The following is a 17,500-nucleotide window of genomic DNA, read 5'->3' as shown; positions in this document are numbered from 1 at the left end:
GTATGAAACCACATCCCGATTGCTACGCGGGAGCTCCCTAAGGTCGCCTCTGTGCCAACTCGATCGGCACAACATTGGGAATGGTTCGACAGCGGTTGTCGTTCCAATGTGTCATCGGGGGATGTCTTGGAAAGTGGTCTCTCTTTCAAGCGCGAGCTCGCGTCTAGCACTTGGGTTGTGCGTCGCGTCACAAGTGAATGGGGGATGTCTTGGAAAGTGGTCTTTCTTTCAAGGGCGAGCTCGCGTCTAGCACTTGGATTGTGCGTCGCATCAAAAGTGAATGGGGAGTGAATGGGGAGATTTCTCTATGAACAGCGGCATGGTTGATTGCAAGAGAAAATTGACTTAGTCAGAGCCATTGGCCTCGGGCCATTGTGACGGCCTCGCAATTTCTCTTTAATTGCAACCTATGTTTGCGCAGTAGCAGAGTTTGCATGTAAGATGGGCCTTGTTCTCGAGAGTTCCAGGAGATGACCTCCGGAACTTTTGGATTGGGCCCCTTCAAGGTGAAATTCATCCAGTTGATCGGATGAGCTCGATGACCATTTCAGTCCCTCGGCTCCATGAACTCACATCTCGTAACCGATGACAATCTTTTGCTCCTCTGCCGACCTCATAAAAAATTGGGTCGTGAATGGCTGTTTGGTAGGAATTTTAAAGGATTTGGATTTTTAAGGCAGATGTCGGTGTGTTCGCTAATTTCTAATGCAGAGCGAGCCTCGCACTAATAGCTTATATAGGAGAGGTGGTTGCCGCGAGCCTCTCCCGTGCCCCTCTCATTGATTCAACGCCGGTGTCAAGGCGGATGGATATGTCGGATTTTGAAACGGTGGACGCCGACGTTGAATCAATTAGAGGGGCATGAAGCCCACCCTGGATGTGCTATTCCTCGACTCTCCTTTAGATCATGTTTTCTTGTCACTCAGCTGGTGCAATTTCGGAAAAAGGTTTGGCAGCGGTTGCCATCCCTCACCGCGTCTACTTGGTGATTTTAAAACTCGATCTAAAACGGGAGCCCTCGCCTAGCACCTCCGTCCAGTGTTGCTCGGGTATTGCAAAAAATTATGCCAATGGCGCGAATCCCCCAACGAATGCCTACGCTTGGACCCTCTCTTAGATCACCTTCTTCGATCACTCGACCGACGCAACTACGGAAGAGACTTGGCAGCGGTTGCCATTCTACAGCGCGTCTGTTCAGCGATTTCGAAGTTGATCTAATGGCGAGCCCTTGTCTCTAGCCATGAGGTGGGAGCTTGGCACTCTAGCAAAATTTTTTGCGTGCCTATCGCGGCTACAAGGGGAGAGGTGGTTGTCGTGAGCCTCTCCCGTGCCCCCCTCATTGATTCAACGCCGCTGTCAGGGCGGATGGATATGTCGGATTGTGAAACGGTGGACGCCGACGTTGAATCAATTAGAGGGGCATGAAGCCCACGCTCGAGGGTGCTATTCCTGGACTCTCCTTTAGATCACGTTTACTTGTCACTCAGCTGGCGCAATTTCGGAAAAAGGTTTGGCAGCGGTTGCCAGCCCTCACCGCGTCTACTTGGTGATTTTAAAACTCGATCTAAAACGGGAGCCCTCGTCTAGCACCTCCGTCCGGTGTTGCTCGGGTATTGCATAAATTTATGCCATCGGTGCGAATCCCCCAACGAATGCCCTACGCTTGGACCCTCTCTTAGATCACCTTCTTCGATCACTCGACCGACGCAACTACGGAAGAGACTTGGCAGCGGTTGCCATTCTACACCGCGTCTGTTCAGCGATTTCGAAGTTGATCTAATGGCGAGCCCTTGTCTCTAGCCATGAGGTGGGTGCTTGGCGCTCTAGCAAAATTTTTTGCGTGCCTATCGCGGCTACAACGGGAGAGGTGGTTGCCGCGAGCCTCTCCCGTGCTCCCCTCATTGATTCAACGCCGCTGTCAGGGCGGATGGATATGTCGGATTTTGAAACGGTGGACGCCGACGTTGAATCAATTAGAGGGGCATGAAGCCCACCCTCGAGGGTGCTATTCCTGGACTCTCCTTTAGATCATGTTTTCTTGTCACTCAGCTGGCGCAATTTCGGAAAAAGGTTTGGCAGCGGTTGCCAGCCCTCACCACGTCTACTTGGTGATTTTAAAACTCGATCTAAAACGGGAGTCCTCGTCTAGCACCTCCGTCCGGTGTTGCTCGGGTATTGCATAAATTTATGCCATCGGCGCGAATCCCCCAATGAATGCCTACACGCTTGGACCCTCTCTTAGATCACCTTCTTCGATCACTCGACCGACGCAACTACGGAAGAGACTTGGCAGCGGTTGCCATTCTACAGCGCGTCTGTTCAGCGATTTCGAAGTTGATCTAATGGCGAGCCCTTGTCTCTAGCCATGAGGTGGGTGCTTGGCGCTCTAGCAAAATTTTTTGCGTGCCTATCGCGGCTACAAGGGGAGAGGTGGTTGCCGCGAGCCTCTCCCGTGCCCTCCTCATTGATTCAACGCCGCTGTCAGGGCGGATGGATATGTCAGATTTTGAAATGGTGGACGCCGACGTTGAATCAATTAGAGGGGCATGAAGCCCACCCTCGAGGGTGCTATTCTTGGACTCTCCTTCAGATCATGTTTTCTTGTCACTCAGCTGGCGCAATTTCGGAAAAAGGTTTGGCAGCGGTTGCCAGCCCTCACCGCGTCTACTTGGTGATTTTAAAACTTGATCTAAAACGGGAGCCCTCGTCTAGCACCTCCGTCCGGTGTTGCTCGGGTATTGCAGAAATTTATGCCATGAGGTGGGTTCTTGGCGCTCTAGCAAAATTTTTTTGCGTGCCTATCGCGGCTACAAGGGGAGAGGTGGTTGCCGCGAGCCTCTCCCGTGCCCCCCTCACTGATTCAACACCGCTATCAGGGCGGATGGATATGTCGGATTTTGAAACGGTGGACGCCGACGTTGAATCAATTAGAGGGGCATGAAGCCCACCCTCGAGGGTGCTATTCTTGGACTCTCCTTTAGATCATGTTTTCTTGCCACTCAGCTGCCGCAATTTCGGAAAAAGGTTTGGCAGCGGTTGCCAGCCCTCACCGCGTCTACTTGGTGATTTTAAAACTCGATCTAAAATGGGAGCCCTCGTCTAGCACCTCCGTCCGGTGTTGGTCGGGTATTGCATAAGTTTATGCCATCGGCGCGAATCTCCCAACGAATGCCTACGCTTGGACCCTCTCTTAGATCACCTTCTTCGATCACTCGACCGACGCAACTACGGAAGAGACTTGGCAGCGGTTGCCATTCTACAGCGCGTCTGTTCAGCAATTTCGAAGTTGATCTAATGGCGAGCCCTTGTCTCTAGCCATGAGGTGGGTGCTTGGCGCTCTAGCAAAATTTTTTGCGTGCCTATCGCGGCTACAACGGGAGAGGTGGTTGCCGCGAGCCTCTCCCGTGCTCCCCTCATTGATTCAACGCCGCTGTCAGGGCGGATGGATATGTCGGATTTTGAAAAAAGGTGGACGCCGACGTTGAATCAATTAGAGGGGCATGAAGCCCACCCTCGAGGGTGCTATTCCTGGACTCTCCTTTAGATCATGTTTTCTTGTCACTCAGCTGGCGCAATTTCGGAAAAAGGTTTGGCAGCGGTTGCCAGCCCTCACCGCGTCTACTCGGTGATTTAAAAACTCGATCTAAAACGGGAGCCCTCGTCTAGCACCTCCGTCCGGTGTTGCTCGGGTATTGCATAAATTTATGCCATCGGCGCGAATCCCCCAACGAATGCCTACGCTTGGACCCTCTCTTAGATCACCTTCTTCGATCACTCGACCGACGCAACTACGGAAGAGACTTGGCAGCGGTTGCCATTCTACAGCGCGTCTGTTCAGCGATTTCGAAGTTGATCTAATGGAGAGCCCTTGTCTCTAGCCATGAGGTGGGTGCTTGGCGCTCTAGCAAAATTTTTTGCGTGCCTATCGCGGCTACAAGGGGAGAGGTGGTTGCCGCGAGCCTCTCCCGTGCCCCCCTCATTGATTCAACACCGCTGTCAGGGTGGATGGACATGTCGGATTTTGAAACGGTGGACGCCGATGTTGAATCAATTAGAGGGGCATGAAGCCCACCCTCGAGGGTGCTATTCCTGGACTCTCCTTTAGATCATGTTTTCTTGTCACTCAGCTGCCGCAATTTCGGAAAAAGGTTTGGCAGCGGTTGCCAGCCCTCACCGCGTCTACTCGGTGATTTTAAAACTCGATCTAAAACGGGAGCCCTCGTCTAGCACCTCCGTCCGGTGTTGCTCGGGTATTGCATAAATTTATGCCATCGGCGCGAATCCCCCAATGAATGCCTACGCTTGGACCCTCTCTTAGATCACCTTCTTCGATCACTCCACCGACGCAACTACGGAAGAGACTTGGCAGCGGTTGCCATTCTACAGCGCGTCTGTTCAGCAATTTCGAAGTTGATCTAATGGCGAGCCCTTGTCTGTAGCCATGAGGTGGGTGCTTGGCACTCTAGCAAAATTTTTCGTGTGCCTATCGCGGCTACAAGGGGAGAGGTGGTTGCCGCGAGCCTCTCCCGTGCCCCCCTCATTGATTCAACGCCGCTGTCAGGGCGGATGGATATGTCAGATTTTGAAACGGTGGACGCCGACGTTGAATCAATTAGAGGGGCATGAAGCCCACCCTCGAGGGTGCTATTCCTGGACTCTCCTTTAGATCACGTTTTCTTGTCACTCAGCTGGCGCAATTTCGGAAAAAGGTTTGGCAGCAGTTGCCAGCCCTCACCGCGTCTACTTGGTGATTTTAAAACTCGATCTAAAATGGTAGCCCTCGTCTAGCACCTCCGTCCGGTGTTGCTCGGGTATTGCATAAATTTATGCCATCGGCGTGAATCCCCCAACGAATGCCTATGCTTGGACCCTCTCTTAGATCACCTTCTTCGATCACTCGACCGACGCAACTACGGAAGAGACTTGGCAGCGGTTGCCATTCTACAGCGCGTCTGTTCAGGGATTTCGAAGTTGATCTAATGGCGAGCCCTTGTCTCTAGCCATGAGGTGGGTGCTTGGCGCTCTAGAAAAATTTTTTGCGTGCCTATCACGGCTACAAGGGGAGAGGTGGTTGCCGCGAGCCTCTCCCGTGCTCCCCTCATTGATTCAACACCGCTGTCAGGGCGGATGGATATGTCGGATTTTGAAAAAAGGTGGACGCCGACGTTGAATCAATTAGAGGGGCATGAAGCCCACCCTCGAGGGTGCTATTCCTGGACTCTCCTTTAGATCATGTTTTCTTGTCACTCAGCTGGCGCAATTTCGGAAAAAGGTTTGGCAGCGGTTGCCAGCCCTCACCGCGTCTACTCGGTGATTTTAAAACTCGATCTAAAATGGGAGCCCTCGTCTAGCACCTCCGTCCGGTGTTGCTCGGGTATTGCATAAATTTATGCCATCGGCGCGAATCCCCCAACGAATTCCTACGCTTGGACCCTCTCTTAGATCACCTTCTTCGATCACTCGACCGACGCAACTACGGAAGAGACTTGGCAGCGGTTGCCATTCTACAGCGCGTCTGTTCAGCGATTTCGAAGTTGATCTAATGGCGAGCCCTTGTCTCTAGCCATGAGGTGGGTGCTTGGCGCTCTAGCAAAATTTTGTGCGTGCCTATCGCGGCTACAAGGGGAGAGGTGGTTGCCGCGAGCCTCTCCCATGCCCCCCTCATTGATTCAACGCCGCTGTCAGGGCGGATGGACATGTCAGATTTTGAAACGGTGGTCGTCGACGTTGAATCAATTAGAGGGGCATGAAGCCCACCCTCGAGGGTGCTATTCCTGGACTCTCCTTTAGATCATGTTTTCTTGTCACTCAGCTGCCGCAATTTCGGAAAAAGGTTTGGCAGCGGTTGCCAGCCCTCACCGTGTCTACTCGGTGATTTTAAAACTCGATCTAAAACGGGAGCCCTCGTCTAGCACCTCCGTCCAGTGTTGCTCGGGTATTGCATAAATTTATGCCATCGGCGCGAATCCCCCAACGAATGCCTACGCTTGGACCCTCTCTTAGATCACCTTCTTCGATCACTCGACCGACGCAACTACGGAAGAGACTTGGCAGCGGTTGCCATTCTACAGCGCGTCTATTCAGCGATTTCGAAGTTGATCTAATGGCGAGCCCTTGTCTGTAGCCATGAGATGGGTGCTTGGCGCTCTAGCAAAATTTTTTGTGTGCCTATCGCGGCTACAAGGGGAGAGGTGGTTGCCGCGAGCCTCTCCCGTGCCCCCCTCATTGATTCAACGCCGCTGTCAGGGCGGATGGATATGTCGGATTTTGAAACGGTGGACGCCGACGTTGAATCAATTAGAGGGGCATGAAGCCCACCCTCGAGGGTGCTATTCCTGGACTCTCCTTTAGATCATGTTTTCTTGTCACTCAGCTGCCGCAATTTCGGAAAAAGGTTTGGCAGCGGTTGCCAGCCCTCACCGCGTCTACTTGGTGATTTTAAAACTCGATCTAAAATAGGAGCCCTCGTCTAGCACCTCCGTCTGGTGTTGCTCGGGTATTGCATAAATTTATGCCATCGGCGCGAATCCCCCAACGAATGCCTATGCTTGGACCCTCTCTTATATCACCTTCTTCGATCACTCGACCGACGCAACTACGGAAGAGATTTGGCAGCGGTTGCCATTCTACACCGCGTCTGTTCAGCGATTTCGAAGTTGATCTAATGGCGAGCCCTTGTCTCTAGCCATGAGGTGGGTGCTTGGCGCTCCAGCAAAATTTTTTGCGTGCCTATCGCGGCTACAACGGGAGAGGTGGTTGCCGCGAGCCTCTCCCGTGCCCCCCCCTCATTGATTCAACGCCGCTGTCAGGGCGGATGGAAATGTCGGATTTTGAAATGGTGGACGCCGACGTTGAATCAATTAGAGGGGCATGAAGCCCACCCTCGAGGGTGCTATTCCTGGACTCTCCTTTAGATCATGTATTCTTGTCACTCAGCTGTTACAATTTCGGAAAATGGTTTGGCAGCGGTTGCCAGCCCCTCGCCGCGTCTACTCGGTGATTTTAAAACTCGGTCTAAAACGTGGGCCCTCGTCTTGCACCTCCGTCCGGTGTTGCTCGGGTATTGCACAAATTTTTGCCATCGGCGTGAATCCCCCAACGAATGCCTACACGCTTGGACCCTCTCTTAGATCACCTTCTTCGATCACTAGACCGACGCAATTACGGAAGAGACTTGGCAGCGGTTGCCATTCTACACCGCGTCCGTTCTGAGATTTCGAAGTTGATCTAATGGCGAGCCCTTGTCGATAGCCATGAGGTGGGTACTTGGAGCTCTAGCAATATTTTTTGCGAGCCTATCGCGGCTACAATGGGGGAGGTGGTTGCCGCGAGCCTCTCCCGTGCCCAACTCATTGATTCAACGCCGCTGTCAGGGCGGATGGATATGTCAGATTTTGAAACGGTGGACGCTGACGTTGAATCAATTAGAGGGGCATGAAGCCCACCCTCGAGGGTGCTATTCCTGGACTCTCCTTTAGATCATGTTTTCTTGTCACTCAGCTGGCGCAATTTCGGAAAAAGGTTTGGCAGCGGTTGCCAGCCCTCACCGCGTCTACTTGGTGATTTTAAAACTCGATCCAAAACGGGAGCCCTCGTCTAGCACCTCCGTCCGGTGTTGCTCGAGTATTGCATAAATTTATGCCATCGGCGCGAATCCCCCAACGAATGCCTACGCTTGGACCCTCTCTTAGAGCACCTTCTTCGATCACTCGACCGACGCAACTACGGAAGAGACTTGGCAGCGGTTGCCACTCTACAGCGCGTCTGTTCAGCGATTTCGAAGTTGATCTAATGGCGAGCCCTTGTCTCTAGCCATGAGGTGGGTGCTTGGCGCTCTAGCAAAATTTTTTCACGCATTTGGTCATCGCGCTTGGTTGAAAAGCCAGTGGCGCGAAGCTACCGTGTGTCGGATTATGACTGAATGCCTCTAAGTCAGAATCCACGCTAGATGCGGCGCATATCTCTCTCCGGCTGCATCGCGACCCGCAGTAGGGGTGCTCTTGCACTCCCAGGGGCCCGTGTCATTGGCCATCTCCGATCGGCGCACTAGCCCGTTGGAGCAACCTTGGATATTAATTTCAAGCTGTCGGCAAGAAGAATCTTTTGCAGACGACTTAAATAAGCGACGGGGTATTGTAAGTGGCAGAGTGGCCTTGCTGCCACGATCCACTGAGATTCAGCCCTCTGTCGCCTCGATTCGTAAAACCTTTTTCGACTCTGAGGCGGGTGGGGTTTGTAATTTGCGCGAGGGCGAGAAAATATCCCAAGTGCCAAATTCCGGGTGGGGGTGGGGTATGCAAGGTTTTTTCTTGCGAGCTCGTAACGTAACAATCTCTCAGGTGCCAAATTCCCGGCGGGTGGGGTTTGCAATTTGTGCGAGTGCGAGAAGAATCTTCCAAGTGCCAAATTTCGGGCAGGTGGGGTTTGCAATTTTTTGCGAGGGCGGGAAAACTCTCCCAGGTGCCAAATTTCGAGCGGGTGGGGTTTTGTGAAAATTTCTGCGAGTGCGAAGAAATCTCCCAAGTGCCAAATTCCCGGCGGGTGGGGTTTTTGCAATTTCTGCCGGGGCAGAAAAATCTCCCAAGTGCCAAATTCCCGGCGGGTGGGGTTTGCAATTTCCACCAGGGCGGAAAAATCTCTCGAGTGCCAAATTCCGGGCGGGAGGGAGGGGTTTTGTAGAAATTTCTGCCAGGGCAGAAAAATCTCCCGAGTGCCAAATTTCGGGCGAGTGGGGTTTTGTAGAATTTCCACGAGGGGGAAAAAAATCTCCCGAGTCCCAAATTCCGAGCTGGTGGGGTTTGCGATTTTCGGAAGGGCGGAAAAATCTTCGCAGTGCCGAATTCCCCGCGGGTGGGGTTTTGTGATTTCCGCAAGTGCGAAAAAGTTTTCCATGTGGGTCGGGTTTGCAATTTTTGTGAGGGCGGAAAAATCTTCCAAGTCCAAATTCCGGGCAGGCGGGGTTTCGTAATTTTCCAAGTGCCAAATTCTGAGCGGGTGGGGTTTGTAAATTCCGCGAGGGCGGAAAAAACTTCCAAGTCCAAATTTCGAGCGGGTGGGGTTTGTAAATTTTCGTGAGGGCAGAAAAATCTTCCGACTGCAAATTCCAGGCGGGTCCTCGGGTTTTGTAATTTTCGCGAGGGCAGATGACTCATGTACGTGATCCAAAACCGGTCAACTTATTTTTTTGGTTAACGCCCAAAGTTTTGAACTCAAATCGAGTTGGCTACCCCGACTTGAATCGCCTCCGAATTTTTCGCACAACCCATGTCACCGTGCTCGACTTGATTCTAAGTGCCCCGAGTCATGTACGTGGTCCAAAAGAGGTCAATCTTTTTTTTTTGGGGGGTTAATGCCCAAAGTTTTCAACTCGAACCGTGTCGGCAACCCCGACACGAATCGCCCGAATTACCCGAACCCCGACTCGAATCGCGTCGAGCCTTAACTGCCTCCAATTTTTTCGCACGACTCATGTCACCGTGCTCGACATGATTCTAAGTGCGCCGAGTCATGTGCGTGATCCAAAGGCGGTCAACTCTTTTTTTCGGTTAACGCCCAAAGTTTTCAACCCAAATGGTTAACGCCATTCGATGAGAAGAGCCATTGCTTGTGTGAGCAAGGACGAATGCAGCCTCGGATTCCAAACGAAATCAACGACATCGGATCTATATATAAGAGCGGAATGAAGCAGCAGCCCGTTTGCGATGCGCGGCTCCCCAAAGTTGCTATTCTTTCTCACTCCATCGGGGCACAAATGCGGGAGTTGTTCGACAGCGGTCGTCGTTCCAATGGTGTCATTGCGGCGAAATTTGTTCACAGCTAAGATTGGTTTTTGTGAGAGAAGGGTATGAAACCACATCCCGATTGCTACGCGGGAGCTCCCTAAGGTCGCCTCTGTGCCAACTCGATCGGCACAACATTGGGAATGGTTCGACAGCGGTTATCGTTCCAATGTGTCATCGGGGGATGTCTTGGAAAGTGGTCTTTCTTTCAAGCGCGAGCTCGCGTCTAGCACTTGGGTTGTGCGTCGCGTCACAAGTGAATGGGGGATGTCTTGGAAAGTGGTCTTTCTTTCAAGGGCGAGCTCGCGTCTAGCACTTGGATTGTGCGTCGCGTCACAAGTGAATGGGGAGTGAATGGGGAGATTTCTCTGTGAACAGTGGCATGGTTGATTGCAAGAGAAAATTGACTTAGTCGGAGCCATTGGCCTCGGGCCATTGTGACGGCCTCGCAATTTCTCTTTAATTGCAACCTATGTTTGCGCAGTAGCAGAGTTTGCATGTAAGATGGGCCTTGTTCTCGAGAGTTCCAGGAGATGACCTCCGAAACTTTTGGATTGGGCCCCTTCAAGGTGAAATTCATCCAGTTGATCGGATGAGCTCGATGACCATTTCAGTCCCTCGGCTCTATGAACTCACATCTCGTAACCGATGACAATCTTTTGCTCCTCTGCCGACCTCATAAAAAATTGGGTCGTGAATGGCTGTTTGGTAGGAATTTTAAAGGATTTGGATTTTTAAGGCGAATGTCGGTGTGTTCGCTAATTTCTAATGCAGAGCGAGCCTCGCACTAATAGCTTATATAGGAGAGGTGGTTGCCGCGAGCCTCTCCCGTGCCCCTCTCATTGATTCAACGCCGGTGTCAAGGCGGATGGATATGTCGGATTTTGAAACGGTGGACGTCGACGTTGAATCAATTAGAGGGGCATGAAGCCCACCCTCGAGGGTGCTATTCCTGGACTCTCCTTTAGATCATGTTTTCTTGTCACTCAGCTGGCGCAATTTCCGAAAAAGGTTTGGCAGCGGTTGCCAACCCTCACCGCATCTACTTGGTGATTTTAAAACTCGATCTAAAACGGGAGTCCTCGTCTAGCACCTCCGTCCGGTGTTGCTCGGGTATTGCATAAATTTATGCCATCGGCGCGAATCCCCCAACAAATGCCTACACGCTTGGACCCTCTCTTAGATCACCTTCTTCGATCACTCGACCGACGCAACTACGAAAGAGACTTGGCAGCGGTTGCCATTCTACAGCGCGTCTGTTCAGCGATTTCGAAGTTGATCTAATGGCGAGCCCTTGTCTCTAGCCATGAGGTGGGTGCTTGGCGCTCTAGCAAAATTTTTTGCGTGCCTATCGCGGCTACAAGGGGAGAGGTGGTTGCCGCGAGCCTCTCCCGTGCCCCCCTCATTGATTCAACGCCGCTGTCAGGGCGGATGGATATGTCAGATTTTGAAACGGTGGACACCGACGTTGAATCAATTAGAGGGGCATGAAGCCCACCCTCGAGGGTGCTATTCCTGGACTCTCCTCCAGATCATGTTTTCTTGTCACTCAGCTGGCGCAATTTCGGAAAAAGGTTTGGCAGCGGTTGCCAGCCCTCACCGCGTCTACTTGGTGATTTTAAAACTCGATCTAAAACGGGAGCCCTCGTCTAGCACCTCCGTCCGGTGTTGCTCGGGTATTGCAGAAATTTATGCCATGAGGTGGGTGCTTGGCACTCTAGCAAAATTTTTTTGCGTGCCTATCGCGGCTACAAGGGGAGAGGTGGTTGCCGCGAGCCTCTCCCGTGCCCCCCTCACTGATTCAACGCCGCTGTCAGGGCGGATGGATATGTCGGATTTTGAAACGGTGGACGCCGACGTTGAATCAATTAGAGGGGCATGAAGCCCACCCTCGAGGGTGCTATTCCTGGACTCTCCTTTACATCATGTTTTCTTGCCACTCAGCTGCCGCAATTTCGGAAAAAGGTTTGGCAGCGGTTGCCAGCCCTCACCGCGTCTACTTGGTGATTTTAAAACTCGATCTAAAACGGGAGCCCTCGTCTAGCACCTCCGTCCGGTGTTGGTCGGGTATTGCATAAGTTTATGCCATCGGCGCGAATCTCCCAACGAATGCCTACGCTTGGACCCTCTCTTAGATCACCTTCTTCGATCACTCGACCGACGCAACTGCGGAAGAGACTTGGCAGCGGTTGCCATTCTACAGCGCGTCTGCTCAGCGATTTTGAAGTTGATCTAATGGCGAGCCCTTGTCTCTAGCCATGAGGTGGGTGCTTGGCGCTCTAGCAAAATTTTTTGCGTGCCTATCGCGGCCACAAGGGGAGAGGTAGTTGCCGCGAGCCTCTCCCGTGCCCCCCTCATTGATTCAACGCCGCTGTCAGGGCGGATGGATATGTCGGATTTTGAAATGGTGGACGCCGACGTTGAATCAATTAGAGGGGCATGAAGCCCACCCTCGAGGGTGCTATTCCCTGACTCTCCTTTAGATCATGTTTTCTTGTCACTCAGCTGGCGCAATTTCGGAAAAAGGTCTGGCAGCGGTTGCCAGCCCTCACCGCGTCTACTTGGTGGTTTTAAAACTCGATCTAAAACAGGAGCCCTCGTCTAGCACCTCCGTCCGGTGTTGCTCGGGTATTGCATAATTTTTTGCTATCGGCGCGAATCACCCAACGAATCCCTAGCCTCGGACTCTCTCTTAGATCACCTTCTTCGATCACTCGACCGACGCAATTACGGAAGAGGCTTGGCAGCGGTTGCCATTCCACAGCGCGTCTGTTCAGCGATTTCGAAGTTGATCTACTAATGGCGAGCCCTTATCTAGCCATGAGGTGGGTGCTTGGGGCTCTAGCAATTTTTTGTGTGCCTATCGCGGCTTACAATGGGAGCTTTGATAACAAAAGTTCTCGGCGACCCTCCCCAATAGAAATCAGTGCTGGTTGCCGCGAGCCTCTCCCGTGCTCCCCTCATTGATTCAACGCCGCTGTCAGGGCGGATGGATATGTCGGATTTTGAAAAAAGGTGGACGCCGACGTTGAATCAATTAGAGGGGCATGAAGCCCACCCTCGAGGGTGCTATTCCTGGACTCTCCTTTAGATCATGTTTTCTTGTCACTCAGCTGCCGCAATTTCGGAAAAAGGTTTGGCAGCGGTTGCCAGCCCTCACCGCGTCTACTCGGTGATTTAAAAACTCGATCTAAAACGGGAGCCCTCGTCTAGCACCTCCGTCCGGTGTTGCTCGGGTATTGCATAAATTTATTCCATCGGTGCGAATCCCCCAACGAATGCCTACGCTTGGACCCTCTCTTAGATCACCTTCTTCGATCACTCGACCGACGCAACTACGGAAGAGACTTGGCAGCGGTTGCCATTCTACAGCGCGTCTGTTCAGCGATTTCGAAGTTGATCTAATGGCGAACCCTTGTCTCTAGCCATGAGGTGGGTGCTTGGCGCTCTAGCAAAATTTTTTGCGTGCCTATCGCGGCTACAAGGGGAGAGGTGGTTGCCGCGAGCCTCTCCCGTGCCCCCCTCATTGATTCAACGCCGCTGTCAGGGCGGATGGACATGTCGGATTTTGAAACGGTGGACGCCGACGTTGAATCAATTAGAGGGGCATGAAGCCCACCCTCGAGGGTGCTATTCCTGGACTCTCCTTTAGATCATGTTTTCTTGTCACTCAGCTGCCGCAATTTCGGAAAAAGGTTTGGCAGCGGTTGCCAGCCCTCACCGCGTCTACTCGATGATTTTAAAACTGGATCTAAAATGGGAGCCCTCGTCTAGCACCTCCGTCCGGTGTTGCTCGGGTATTGCATAAATTTATGCCATCGGCACGAATCCCCCAACGAATGCCTACGCTTGGACCCTCTCTTAGATCACCTTCTTCGATCACTCCACCGACGCAACTACGGAAGAGACTTGGCAGCGGTTGCCATTCTACAGCGCGTCTGTTCAGCGATTTCGAAGTTGATCTAATGGCGAGCCCTTGTCTCTAGCCATGAGGTGGGTGCTTGGCGCTCTAGCAAAATTTTTCGCGTGCCTATTGCGGCTACAAGGGGAGAGGTGGTTGCCGCGAGCCTCTCCCGTGCCCCCCTCATTGATTCAACGCCGCTGTCAGGGCGGATGGATATGTCAGATTTTGAAATGGTGGACGCCGACGTTGAATCAATTAGAGGGGCATGAAGCCCACCCTCGAGGGTGCTATTCCTGGACTCTCCTTTAGATCATGTTTTCTTGTCACTCAGCTGGCGCAATTTTGGAAAAAGGTTTGGCAGCGGTTGCCAGCCCTCACCGCGTCTACTGGGTGATTTTAAAACTCGATCTAAAACGAGAGCCCTCGTCTAGCACCTCCGTCCGGTGTTGCTCAGGTATTGCATAAATTTATGCCATCGGCGCGAATCCCCCAACGAATGCCTACGCTTGGACCCTCTCTTAGATCACCTTCTTCGATCACTCGACCGACGCAACTACGGAAGAGACTTGGCAGCGGTTGCCATTCTATAGCGCGTCTGTTCAGCGATTTTGAAGTTGATCTAATGGCGAGCCCTTGTCTCTAGCCATGAAGTGGGTGCTTGGCGCTCTAGCAAATTTTTTTGCGTGCCTATCGTGGCTACAACGGGAGAGGTGGTTGCCGCGAGCCTCTCCCGTGCTCCCCTCATTGATTCAACGCCGCTGTCAGGGCGGATGGATATGTCGGATTTTGAAAAAAGGTGGACGCCAACGTTGAATCAATTAGAGGGGCATGAAGCCCACCCTCGAGGGTGCTATTCCTGGACTCTCCTTTAGATCATGTTTTCTTGTCACTCAGCTGGCGCAATTTCGGAAAAAGGTTTGGCAGCGGTTGCCAGCCCTCACCGCGTCTACTCGGTGATTTTAAAACTCGATCTAAAATGGGAGCCCTCGTCTAGCACCTCCGTCCGGTGTTGCTCGGGTATTGCATAAATTTATGCCATCGGCGCGAATCCCCCAACGAATGCCTACGCTTGGACCCTCTCTTAGATCACCTTCATCGATCACTCGACCGACGCAACTACGGAAGAGACTTGGCAGCGGTTGCCATTCTACAGCGCGTCTGTTCAGCGATTTCGAAGTTGATCTAATGGCGAGCCCTTGTCTCTAGCCATGAGGTGGGTGCTTGGCGCTCTAGCAAAATTTTGTGCGTGCCTATCGCGGCTACAACGGGAGAGGTGGTTGCCGCGAGCCTCTCCCGTGCCCCCCTCATTGATTCAACGCCGCTGTCAGGGCGGATGGACATGTCGGATTTTGAAACGGTGGACGCCGACGTTGAATCAATTAGAGGGGCATGAAGCCCACCCTCGAGGGTGCTATTCCTGGACTCTCCTTTAGATCATGTTTTCTTGTCACTCAGCTGCCGCAATTTCGGAAAAAGGTTTGGCAGCGGTTGCCAGCCCTCACCGCGTCTACTCGGTGATTTTAAAACTCGATCTAAAACGGGAGCCCTCGTCTAGCACCTCCGTCCGGTGTTGCTCGGGTATTGCATAAATTTATGCCATCGGCGCGAATCCCCCAACGAATGCCTACGCTTGGACCCTCTCTTAGATCACCTTCTTCGATCACTCGATCGACGCAACTACGGAAGACACTTGGCAGCGGTTGCCATTCTACAGCGCGTCTGTTCAGCGATTTCAAAGTTGATCTAATGGCGAGCCCTTGTCTCTAGCCATGAGGTGGGTGCTTGGTGCTCTAGCAAAAATTTTTGCGTGCCTATCGCGGCTACAAGGGGAGAGGTGGTTGCCGCGAGCCTCTCCCGTGCCCCCCTCATTGATTCAACGCCGCTGTCAGGGCGGATGGATATGTCAGATTTTGAAACGGTGGACGCCGACGTTGAATCAATTAGAGGGGCATGAAGCCCACCCTCGAGGGTGCTATTCCTGGACTCTCCTTTAGATCATGTTTTCTTGTCACTCAGCTGCCGCAATTTCAGAAAAAGGTTTGGCAGCGGTTGCCAGCCCTCACCGCGTCTACTTGGTGATTTTAAAACTCGATCTAAAACGGGAGCCCTCGTCTAGCACCTCCGTCCGGTGTTGCTCGGGTATTGCATAAATTTATGCCATCGTCGCGAATCCCCCAATGAATGCCTACGCTTGGACCCTCTCTTAGATCACCTTCTTCGATCACTCGACCGACGCAACTACGGAAGAGACTTGGCAGCGGTTGCCATTCTACACCGCATCTGTTCAGCGATTTCGAAGTTGATCTAATGGCGAGCCCTTGTCTCTAGCCATGAGGTGGGTGCTTGGTGCTCCAGCAAAATTTTTTGCGTGCCTATCGTGGCTACAAGGGGAGAGGTGGTTGCCGCAAGCCTCTCCCGTGCCCCCCCCTCATTGATTCAATGCCGCTGTCAGGGCGGATGGAAATGTCGGATTTTGAAATGGTGGACGCCGACGTTGAATCAATTAGAGGGGCATGAAGCCCACCCTCGAGGGTGCTATTCCTGGACTCTCCTTTAGATCATGTATTCTTGTCACTCAGCTGGCGCAATTTTCGGAAAAAGGTTTGGCAGCGGTTGCCAGCCCCTCGCCGCGTCTACTCGGTGATTTTAAAACTCGGTCTAAAACGTGGGCCCTCGTCTTGCACCTCCGTCCGGTGTTGCTCGGGTATTGCACGAATTTTTTCCATCGGCGCGAATCCCCCAACGAATGCCTACACGCTTGGACCCTCTCTTAGATCACCTTCTTCGATCACTAGACCGACGCAATTACGGAAGAGACTTGGCAGCGGTTGCCATTCTACACCGCGTCCGTTCTGCGATTTCGAAGTTGATCTAATGGCGAGCCCTTGTCGATAGCCATGAGGTGGGTACTTGGCGCTCTAGCAATATTTTTTGCGAGCCTATCGCGGCTACAATGGGGGAGGTGGTTGCCACGAGCCTCTCCCGTGCCCAGCTCATTGATTCAACGCCACTGTCAGGGTGGATGGATATGTCAGATTTTGAAACGGTGGACGCCGACGTTGAATCAATTAGAGGGGCATGAAGCCCACCCTCGAGGGTGCTATTCCTGGACTCTCCTTTAGATCATGATTTCTTGTCACTCAGCTGCCGCAATTTCGGAAAAAGGTTTGGCAGCGGTTGCCAGCCCTCACCGCGTCTACTTGGTGATTTTAAAACTCGATCCAAAACGGGAGCCCTCGTCTAGCACGTCCGTCCGGTGTTGCTCGGGTATTGCATAAATTTATGCCATCGGCGCGAATCCCCCAACGAATGCCTACGCTTGGACCCTCTCTTAGATCACCTTCTTCGATCACTCGACCGACGCAACTACGGAAGAGACTTGGCAGTGGTTGCCATTCTACAGCGCATCTGTTCAGCGATTTCAAAGTTGATCTAATGGCGAGCCCCTGTCTCTAGCCATGAGGTGGGTGCTTGGCGCTCTAGCAAAATTTTTTGCGTGCCTATCACGGCTACAACGGGAGAGGTGGTTGCCGCGAGCCTCTCCCGTGGCCCCCTCATTGATTCAACGCCGCTGTCAGGGCGGATGGATATGTCAGATTTTGAAATGGTGGACGCCGACGTTGAATCAATTAGAGGGGCATGAAGCCCACCCTTGAGGGTGCTATTCCTTTAGATCATGTTTTCTTGTCACTCAGATGGTGCAATTTCGGAAAAAGGTTTGGCAGCGGTTGCCAGCCCTCACCGCGTCTACTCGGTGATTTTAAAACTCGATCTAAAACGGGAGCCCTCGTCTAGCACCTCCGTCCGGTGTTGCTCG

Source organism: Cupressus sempervirens, chromosome 2 (assembly GCF_028749045.1).
Source record: "Cupressus sempervirens isolate cs-2001-9-10 chromosome 2, ASM2874904v1, whole genome shotgun sequence".
NCBI classification, from domain to species: domain Eukaryota; kingdom Viridiplantae; phylum Streptophyta; class Pinopsida; order Cupressales; family Cupressaceae; genus Cupressus; species Cupressus sempervirens.
The sequence above is the reverse complement of the archived record's forward strand: the minus strand, read 5'-3'. Positions refer to the sequence as shown.